The sequence below is a fragment of the Populus trichocarpa genome, chromosome 6 (assembly GCF_000002775.5).
Source record: "Populus trichocarpa isolate Nisqually-1 chromosome 6, P.trichocarpa_v4.1, whole genome shotgun sequence".
Classification (NCBI taxonomy): domain Eukaryota; kingdom Viridiplantae; phylum Streptophyta; class Magnoliopsida; order Malpighiales; family Salicaceae; genus Populus; species Populus trichocarpa.
Genome location: NC_037290.2, coordinates 14,152,984 through 14,164,216, shown reverse-complemented (window position 1 = coordinate 14,164,216; position 11,233 = coordinate 14,152,984). Strand labels below are relative to the sequence as shown.

The window sequence follows — 11,233 nt, the reverse complement described above, 5'->3', positions numbered from 1 at the left end:
TAAGATGTAGCACCTTGTAGTTTCACGTGCTCATCTGATATAAATAAATTATATCATTAATATTTTCTTTATTTTATCACGATATCAAAGCTATTCCTTGTAAGCTAAGTTTTTTGTTTTTCAATTTAGCAAGCTTTTGGTGTTTCTTTTCTTATTATTTCATTTGTTGTCTACACTTGTGAAGCATATTTCACTTTTTGTTATACCAACTTTTTAGTTCTGAACAATTAAATTCCTTATGCTCCAACAAACTTTCCAATAATGTTTTATCATAATTAGAGCTAGTACGTGGCCTTACTCTTTATCAAAAGTTTTAGTAGCATCATCCACTCTAAAGTGCTTATGTTTCACACTACTTTATTGTTTCTTCTATATGGTTCAACCAACTTACAACATTACTTTATTAGTCTTGTATTTTGACAACCTTTAACTTATTTTTTTTATTATATTTGATTGATTCCTAAGGTTTTTTGGGTGTGCGTTCCTCCCCCCTTTATTTTTATAGATTCTACCTCTTGAGTACTAGTTTAGCATTTGGTCTTTCATTTGCTCTTTTAGCCTAGATTTTCACCAACGCACACTGATCATAAGATTTCTAAACATGTTCTTTCCAGTTTAAACTTGGTTTTGGTTGATTCTATATTTGTAAAATACTCTTTTGACTTCAAGTTTATTTTTGGGTTACATAGATTTCTAAATCTTGGATTTTATAAATAAGATTTTCTTGACTCGCTGGATATTTTACTATATTCTATGACTCATTCTATGCTATTTATGGTTCGTGTTTCACTATTTAATGGTCACAGACCGTATGTTCTTTCATATCATGATTTATTTCAACACATTTGAGTGATGATATCATATGATAGTTGGGTCTAACAAGTTTTTTCATTCAAAATAATTTTGCCATACCACTAAAAAGGTATCTATTTTTTAAAATCAAGCTAGCTTGTATGCTACCACTCTCTAAGTTTAACGAGGATGTTAGAATAGTATATATTTATTTAGGGATGTTTGTGCTGAAATGAGCAATCAACTTGCTAAATAAATCAGAGAAATTGAGTATGGAACCTAGTTCTAGGCTATCGTATCACGCTTGAGTAGATCCATGAAAGGTGGTTGGGAGAATCGTACACATCGCATTGCTATTTTTATCACCAGCTCTAAAGTGTTTTTAACATTCTATACATGTTCTCTAGGGTCATTCTGACCATTATAATTATCAGGATTTATTTTTATGGCTATAAAATTATTTGGGTGAAAAAACTTCATTGAATTTGCCTGTGATTTTTCATAGTTGGCAATTGGACTGGGTGATCTGGAGTGAGTTTGTGTTACCTGCAAAATAAAGTCTCCAATGCTTAAGTCATTTTAAGGCTTAGCAAGAGAGTTTAATAGAAATGATGAGCAGATAACGTGTAGCAGGTAGTTGTGTGTTTTTTTTTGTATCATTTGTGCACACTTGTATTTAAATAAATATCTCGATTTATCTTGGAAGATGAATAGAAAGTGTAGTTAATCATAGTAAGGGTGACAATGCTAGTATAGATTGATCAATGAAGGTGGTTAAATTTCCAAAATAATGGTGAAAGCATGTTCAAGATGCTTAATTTATAGAGCAAATAGTTGATTTTAAAAGAAAAATCTTACTCTTATTGACTTTAGACTAGGCCACTCGATTCGTCGTGCTATTGTCCAATAAAAAGTGATAGCATTAAAATGTTAAGAATATTTTCATTGATTGTACTAATATTATAAGTCCTTGGGCAAAAAAAAAAAAGAAGAAAGCTAGAATAAAAAAAGAAAAATTGGGTCAGTCAGGGCGCTTATCACATGGGATTGGCTCATATGACTAGGCTAATTATTTAAATATATTTTCATTTTCGTATTATTACATGCACATAAAACATTTTCATGATCCATTCATTTATCCGTGTAGGTAGCATCCCTATGTTACTATTCTATCTAATTTACTACGTAAAATTAATTATTACTCCTTAATTCAGAATCAAACTCTTCTCTTATCTTTTGTTTCCTATCCTTGTAATTTAAATCATTATTCATTATTATGTAAGATTTCATCCCTTTTTATTATCTACAATTAATTCCTACCCAAACTCAATTTTTACTGCTTTTTGAAACTCGATTCGAACTCTCTCAGGTCATTTTCCATGCAATTTCATTTATTTTCAAAAGAAAGAACGCCAGTGGCAATTCTAACATATATGACTCCCTCTAACGTAACTTTAAGCAATATCTTTCAGTGTTGATCGCGTGCAAATATGATGCAGGACTAATATTTGCACCCATTTTACAAGCTACCCCCAACATTTTTGCAAGATAATTAAGACCCCTCTTACGCTGTAATTGTTAGGCCTACTGGCTCTCAAACTCCGGCCTGTCAAGGGCTTACCTCTTCATGTGAGTTTGGTAAAATAAAGATGAGATAATAAACCATACGGTGAAAGATAGAAAGGTAAGCATGTTATCTTTCTTTAGACACACACACACGAGAGAGAGAGAACAGATGCACCATTCTTTGATCTGGAAAGACTCATAGCAAGGTTGAAGTTTATCATTTTTTTCAAAGGCAGCTATTATAATGTATTGTATGTAAACATAAATATATCATCAAGAAGTCTGTTATAGGTGAGATTCAAATTGTAGACCTCATGAGAGTGAGCGTTTTATGAGAAGATTTTATTAAGAAAAAAAAGGGGGATGAAAAGTTCAAACTAATTGATCATACACACTATATTTATCCCATTTCTCTTCCATAGTCAATGCTTGCTTCCGCATTCTTATCCTCGAAGAGAGCCCCAATCTCTTCTAAGGTCTTCCCTTTTGTCTCCGGCATAAAGACATAAAAGAACACCGTGGCCACTACCATTATTCCAGATAGCACAAAAAACATTCCTCCGAATGTTATCTTCTTTGAAATGGTTAAAAATGTCATAGACATAACTCCGCTGACCAGCCGGTTAACAGATATGGCCAGGCCTGAACCTTGAGCCCGTAATCTCAGTGGAAATATCTCCGACGAGTAGACCCATGTGATTGGCCCAAGCCCTATAGAAAAGAAAGAAACAACCCCACACACAGCCACGACGCATAACACGATAGCCCACATAGGCTTACTGTTGGAATGCTCGAGAAACTTAGAGCTCATTCCCAAAACAGCCAACGACAACGCCATTCCAGCTGAGCCCAACAAAAAAAGAGGCCGCCTACCAAACCGGTCCAGAAAAAGAGCTGAGAACAACACAAAAGAAGTTTTGGCAGATCCCATGATGACATTAACACCAAAGAGCACTTTCTTGCTGTGAATTCCTGCATCCTTGAACACTTCTGGGCAGTAATATATAACAGCGTCATTGCCTGAAGCTTGCATGAAGAAATTAATCCCTAGAGCAGCAATAAGCATTCGGCGAACAGGCCGAGAAGGTCTCAACAGTAGTTCCTTATATACCCCATGCCCATGCCATTTAGCACTTGAAGAATCTAAATGATCTGATGAAGCTGCTTTGTTATTTCACTGAGTCTGAAATCAGCTTCTTGTATTGTATCAGATATTTTAATCAAGACCTGCTTTGCATCGTCCAACCTACCTTGCATTACAAGCCAACGAGGGGATTCAGGCATTGCTATAACACCACAGCCAATTAACAACGAAGGTATAGCAGCAAGACCCAACATTAGCCTCCAGTTAATATGCTGTGGGAGACCTGATAACGCATAGTTAACAATGTAACCAAGGAGAATGCCAAAAACAATGAAAACCTCAGGAAGGGAGGTAAGAAAGCCGCGTGCCATTGCCGGGGAGATCTCAGCGGAGTAGACCGGAGCAATCATGAGGGAATATCCAACCCCGACACCGGCAATGACACGGCCGGCCATGAGGAATGGGAAGGATGGTGCCAAGCCCATTAGAAGTGCACCGATTAAAAATGTTGTGGCTGCTAAGACTATGGTATAACGCCTGCCTATATAATCTTGAGGTTTTTCCTGAAGCCAGTGAGCCTATTAATGAAGAAACATTTAGAACACCAACCAATATCTCTACCTGAGTAGATGAGATTTCTAGGTTTTCTTTGATAAAGAGCACTGCACCACTCATCACACCGATATCTGCAAGTACAAATTTAACCCAACCAACATTAATTGATTTAATTACATTAATTGCTAGTTAGTGTACTAGTATAATATTTTGAAAAGGGTAATTCAGGTTGTTGCTGTAATTGATTCAGTGCTTTGATGCACGTACCGTTTGGGAATGGTACATCAACAAGAAATGACAGAAAGGTGAAATTGGGCTTACCATAGCCTAATAAGATGGAGTTTGTAGAGGCCAGAAGAGCACAAGCAAGAGCATGGATGTTGAGACGGTGAGGCTTAATATTTGTAGGACTATGAACTCCCACCGGTGAAATGGCTTCTAGGGCTTGAGCAAGTTCAGTGTCAGCCATATGTTGATTCCCTCGTCTGCTCCGTTTTCGTCTTCGTCCAAGGACTAATGTTAAATTTGAAGGGACCACTTTCTATGGGAGAATATAGAGGGTGAAAGAAGGAAGTAGGTGAAAAGGTAGGAGTTTGTTGGGCCTAGGATTCCAGAACGCAGGTAAACCACACTACAAACGCACAAGTCAGGCTGGCAGTGGCCCAAATACTATACTGGGCGGCGCGGAGTACAAGCTCGGTTTGGATAACTAGATTTTCACGGTGGCATGGCGGGCACTATCACCATGCATCTACTCTTCCCAGTTAATTATAAGATTTTTACTTTGTTCTTTGTCCTAAGTTCTTGTTGACCACTCTTTTATCAAAAATATATGTTGTTGGTGTTATTGTAAACTCAATTGCATGTTTTTTTTTTTCTTTTAGAGAAAAATCAAAATAGTGAGGACTAAAGAAAAATTAAGAAGTAAATGTCAGTCAAGCAACTAAATTATATATTTTCAAAAATAAAAGTGTTCATAAATCAACGATTAAAGACGAATTTACTCTTACAGATGTTGAATGATAGAAGGCAAAACTTTCGTCTCTTTACTCTACGCGGTGGTGCTTCCTCTGGATAGGCACAATAATTGCACATGAATTTGTTTAGTTGAGAGTTAAGCACTGGACAAATAAAGTCGCAGGGACTGTGTTCCTGTTACTATAAAAAGGTGACGAGTTCATTCTTCACAAAATACTGCGGAATTCAAGCGTGTTTTTCCTTTTTATTATCCTTTATTTTTTAATTTCATTTTTAATCATGGATTTAATAATTTATTTTAATTTATGTTTTATAGAACTATTGTAGTGTCGAAAAAATATCTTAATTTTGAGTAAATGCTCAATATTACAAAAAAAAAATCATTTTTATTGTTTGTGAAAAATTAAAAATAAAAGGACTAAAATTAACAATAAGACAAAAATTAAGTTTTTTTTTAACTATTGACTCAATACTTTTTTGAAAAGTTTTCCTTCTATGTTTTTCAATTTCCTTTTTCTCTATTTGGTAGTTATACGTTTTGGTTCAAAACTTTATTTTGTTCATATTTCAGTCATTGAGTTTGAGAAAGGAGAGAAAGAAATTCATAAAAAAAAAACAATGAATGAAAAAGAAAATTATCGGTTAGTCTCATTTCGATAACAAAAAATATTGATCTTTGTTTCAATGAGTTTCATTTTACAAAAAAAAGTTTCATTGAAGTGATTTTTTACCTTCATCTTGCTAGAAAAAGTAGATCGGGGTTGAGAAATGAATTTTTTGCCTGGTTTAATTTTGTGTTTTTGGCCTGATTTAGGGGTGTTTTAAGTTGAGAAATTAGTTACTTTATACTCTAATCATGTTTAATAGGTGCTTTTAGGTGAAAAAGTTTTTAAAAAATGATTTTTGGATACCAAAACCTCAGTTCGAATTTGCATCCACCTCTCTAATGGCTGAAATATAGACAAGCAACGGACGCATTACTTACAAACATAGACAACACACCATCTACTTTATTTAAAAAAATACACAAACAATGCATTATTCGCTCATTTTAACAAAAAGAAAAAACTATAACATGGCCATGCGGGCTGGCCTTCCAAGTCCCACACATGCCTAGCCTTCTTTCTTATGTGTCAGCCCAACTTGGCTTATGGTTATAGGCTCTGTTTATGTAGGCCTTTATTGTTCTCCTTATTTTTAATTTGAATTCATTAAAATTAAATTATTAAAAATATTTGTAGGATAGTATTTATAAAATATTGTTTGGTTTTTACTTTTTTTTAGATAAGATTATATCATTCTTTTTTATATAATATCAACAATTGTTGTTTTTGTATAGCTCTTCATGATTTTTTTTAATATTTCTTGAATTTATTTGTTGTTTTTCTTACGCATGTCTATTTTTATTATCGTATGATTAAAAACAATGAATTCCAAAAATTTCTTCTTGTCAATGCACATACAATGTATTGTTTTTATATTTTCAATACATTTAAGTCAAGATTATCAATACGTAGTTTTTGCTTATTAAAGCTTGCTTTTATGATTATGATAAATTGTTGTCTAAAACTATTATCCTGATAAAATTCCAAAAAAAAGTAGCACATTAATAAGATAATGAGGTTTTAATTGAATATATATATTTTTTTATTCTTATTTCAAATCATCTAGATTTGTTTTACATTTATTCTAATTGCTTTCGATTTCTATTGTATTAAGAACCCAAGAGAAAAAAAAAATTTATTGAAAAAAAATATATTAATAAGAAAAGGAGGAATTATACTAAAACAATTATTTTATTTTTTAAATGAGTTGGAATAATTATTTATTTTTACAAAAACAATTTTATTGCACTATAATTAAGAAAACAAATTGGATGTATTCACCGCGTGACATGATCAGATATCTTAATATGTGTTTTTGTCTTAACTCACTGACTTAATCTTTGGTTAACGTTAACAATTTCTTAATATTTATTAACACATATAATTCTTGATTTATCTTATTAATCACATACATCAACTTTTGATTTGCAATTAAAACTTTTCAGGGTGGTGTAAAACAGGTTGACAACATCTATATATATTATTTCTTTTTGCATTGAAAGAAAATTGATTTGCCCGGTATTGGAGCTCAGGAACTTGACTAGTTTTGATTAGTTGATCTTTATACCCTTAATTATTGGTTAGTGTAAACTAAACTCCTCATTCCACTCATATGTTTCAACATAAGGCTATATCATTCTTAGATCGTGCCCAAGCATCATAGCCTATAAAATAAAACTATTGTTAATTAAATATTTTCATATAAAACAATTGTTTTTTTAAAAAAATATGAACGGAAAGGATCCATCAGTATGTATGGTAATGAACCATGAATCTTCTTGATTCGGTTCTTCGCACCAGACTGTGATCACCACAAGAAACACTTATAAATTACGTGTTGGATATAAGCATCTAAGATACCCTCCGAGATGTATGGAGGTCTGGAATCCCTCCACACTCCCATGTCTTCCCAGCCTAGAAGACCTTTATTTTTTTCCATATTTCTTTGATTCTTTATGGGCCTTGTACTAGAAATCATGCAACTTGGTTCATAGAAAATAATTATCGTTAAGATTATGAAAATGAAATTTTAACCTTTTTTAAAAAATATATATCACAATTTGAATTCAATCTTATCTAATAACAATGTGATTCTCCCATACTCTTCTGGAAATGTCATTGTCAGCCTACTCCCAATAAAAAATTTCTTTACACATAAATTTCATAAAATAATTAGTTTATTAAATTGAAAAAACTAACCAAATTAAATATTTTTAAAAACATATTTATGAATATACTAACCTTGAACTTTTCAAACCAAGTATCAATCATAGGCTTACATTTAGAATTTTTGGAAACCCCACTATATTGAAACAAAGGCACATCCATTGATAATTTCATTGTCGATGTTATCGTGTGAGCATCCTCCACATCTGTAAACTTGAAATTTCATTCATTCATTGAAATTAATTATTCATAAATTATCCATTGTTGTTGATTTTTTTTACCATACAGGAAAGGGAAACAAGTATCAATCATAAGCTTACATTTAGAATTTTTGGAAACCCCACTCTATTGAAACAAAGGCACGTCCATTGATAATTTCATTGTCGATATTATCGTGTGAGCATCCTCCACATTTGTAAACTTGAAATTTCATTCATTCTTTGAAATTAATTATTCATAAATTATCCATTGTTGTTGATTTTTTTTACCATATAGTAAAGGAAAACAAGTATCAATCATGGGCTTACATTTAGAATTTTTGGAAACCCCACTCTATTGAAACAAAGGCACGTCCATTGATAATTTCATTGTCGATGTTATCGTGTGAGCATCCTCCACATCTGTAAACTTGAAATTTCATTCATTCTTTGAAATTAATTATTCATAAATTATCCATTGTTGTTGATTTTTTTTACCATACAGGAAAGGAAAACAAACTCACATGTTGTGCTCAGGCTTCCACTGAGCAATATATTTTCTATTGTATACATCCTACTCAGAAGGGACATAGTTCGTCAATATTTTCATTTATAATTTTCAGTGGCAAAGTCCTGTAATGTTTTTCTAACTCTTTAGAACTCTCTGAGGGACTTAGTCCATTGATAATTCTATTGGTATTTTATATTCTATCAGTAGTTTTATCAGTATAAAATAGTAACTTTATACACAACAATAAATAATTTTTCTCCTCTTTTATCTTCTCTTCAACACTTTCTTACCAAAGACCCCTTGTATGCAAGCATGAGAGTTAACTTTATAGGTATAAACTAGAGAGGAAAGGACACCATTATAAAGAGGAAGAGTGGAAGAAGTCATGAGGAAAATTGGAGCTAAAAAACAAATAAGAAAAAGGGTCCTAGGTTTACTCAAGTCAATTTGAAGACATTCTTGGTAAATATTAATGTAAAACCCTAAATGTTTAACCTAGGGGAGAACCCTAATGTTGAACAACTAAAGTAGAGGAGAAATAACTTAGAAACAAGTGAAAATTGTGAAGAAATGATGAAGACAAATGGGTGTTGAAGAGGCCTAATGTTTTGGCCAAATAGGAGAGTTTTCAAATGTGATTTTTTGAACATGCATGTTGAAGATTAACACCATTAAACATAATTATGATGATTTCTTAATGAAATGAACAATCAAAAGATGTTTTGATTTGAATTTCCTTAATATTGAAGTGTTTGAATAAATGACTATAATTAGTATGAATAAGTTACACTAATATGTGAGCTTAGGAACACATGTTAAATTGAGAAAGAAAAACTAGGAAAGATATGTGGCAATTTAAAGGTGATGTTTTGGCCAAAATGAAGAAAATTTAGAAGGAACTTTAAATGTGTAATTTTACATCAAATTATATTGAATACCTTATTTTAAAAGATAATGATTAGAGTTAAGTTTTGTATATTTAAATGTTATAAATTGAATGGAATTGGTTAATGTTATGGATAAATTATAGGGAGTGTATGATATAGTAGCATGTTATACAAAAAGGAAAGAGTAGGGGAGAAGAAGAAGACTTCTTGGAAATGAAGTCTTGATTTTGGTTATGTTAAGGAAGAGTGAGGAAGATACTCTTCACAATAGTAGAACTAGAACAATTGTGTATAATCTAGACTATCATAAATGAATATGAGTTTTAATCTTAGAAATTATCACTTGGAAAGCATAAATTTTACTTGTACATAATCAAGTTAAATAATATATAGAGAAGTCTTGAAATAATATAAAGATGTGGATTTATGTATACGTGTTTGAAAAATGTTGAAATAGATACCTAAAAAACATGGCCCATAATCCAGCCAATCATGCAGATGGTGGGGAAAAAATACCTTTTATGATGTATTAAATGTTACACTTGCATGTAGCTAGGGAAAAGTGAACATAAATAGGTGAGTAAAGTTCATCTAGAGAATGGTAAATATAAAGAGGGTTGAAAATAACACAATAAATAAAGTATTATGGTAGATGTCATACCAACATGAATACATGAAATATTTTCAAGAAAATACCTAGAAGGATGTGTCCGTGTTGAATTTGATCAAATGGGAGAATATAGAGGGAAAATAATTCAATAAGTACAAATTGGTATAAAGAAATGGGTGATGTAAATGTATTATTATATGTTTTGGTACGAACATGAATATGTGAAAATGGTTCTAAATGATGTGTTGACATAAGTTCTCCTTGTGAACTAGGAGGGACACCGAGGACTGGATCATTGGAGAAGATCACGTTGCTGGAAGAGTAAATAGGTCCTTTTCCTTACTCTCTTATTTGAGTTGATAAACTTATTTTAATTAAGTTATTAGTGTTGAAGATTATTTTATGATTATTATTTCTCAATGAAAGGAAATCCTTGGGTGATCTTCATTATTAAATGAAGATTTGTTGTGTTGTTATTTCCAATTGCATGGAAATTGTTGTGTTGTTGTTTTCAAATGGAAGGAAACCATTGTGTTATTGTTTCTAATTGCATGGAAATCGTTTTGTTGTTGTTCCCAAATAGAAAGAAATCATTGTGCTGATGTTTTTAATTGCATGGAAACCATTGTGTTATTGTTTCCAAATGAAAAGAAACCATTGTTTTGTTGTTTTCAATTGAATGAAAATCGAAACCATTGTGTTATTGTTTCTAAATGAAAAAAAACCATTGTTTTGTTGTTTCCAATTGAATGATAACCATTGGGGTTGCCTATATTTTTGTATATATGGAGGTCATTAAGTGTTGTTTCTAACCAAAAAAAAAAGGAAATTATTGTATGTGTCTTCATCATGAGATGAAAACTAATGTAAAGTGGGAACTTCCAAAGAAAACAAAAATCCTTGGAGTCACCTCTCTAATATGAATGAAGATTTGTTTGCAGTACAAACTTAGAGTTAAAAATTATTAACAAATAAATGAATAGATAAGTTGATGAGAGTTCGAGAAGAATTGAATCACGTTTTAAATATCATATATGTTACAATGGTATGTGTTTAAAGAAAAATTTAAATGAGGTGTTATGTTTTGTATATTCTAAGGTCATATAAGAAATCGGTTGTGTTGGTTGTAAGATGAATGTTTATTTTGTGATATCATAAATTACATTAAACATAGGAGAATTTTTATAACTAATTCAAAAAAATAACAAATATTAATATTATGCAAGTCCATCTCATGCCGCAGGACCAAGTTAAACAAAAAATTTATGTAATTTAGTTGTAG

The 11,233-nt window shown here is 31.8% G+C and overlaps 1 pseudogene; it reads right to left on the bottom strand.

Annotated features, from left to right (window-relative positions):
- Positions 1 to 2,729: 2,729 nt before the first annotated feature.
- On the bottom strand, positions 2,730 to 4,490 carry LOC7491940 (polyol transporter 5-like; annotated as a pseudogene).
- Positions 4,491 to 11,233: the final 6,743 nt, after the last annotated feature.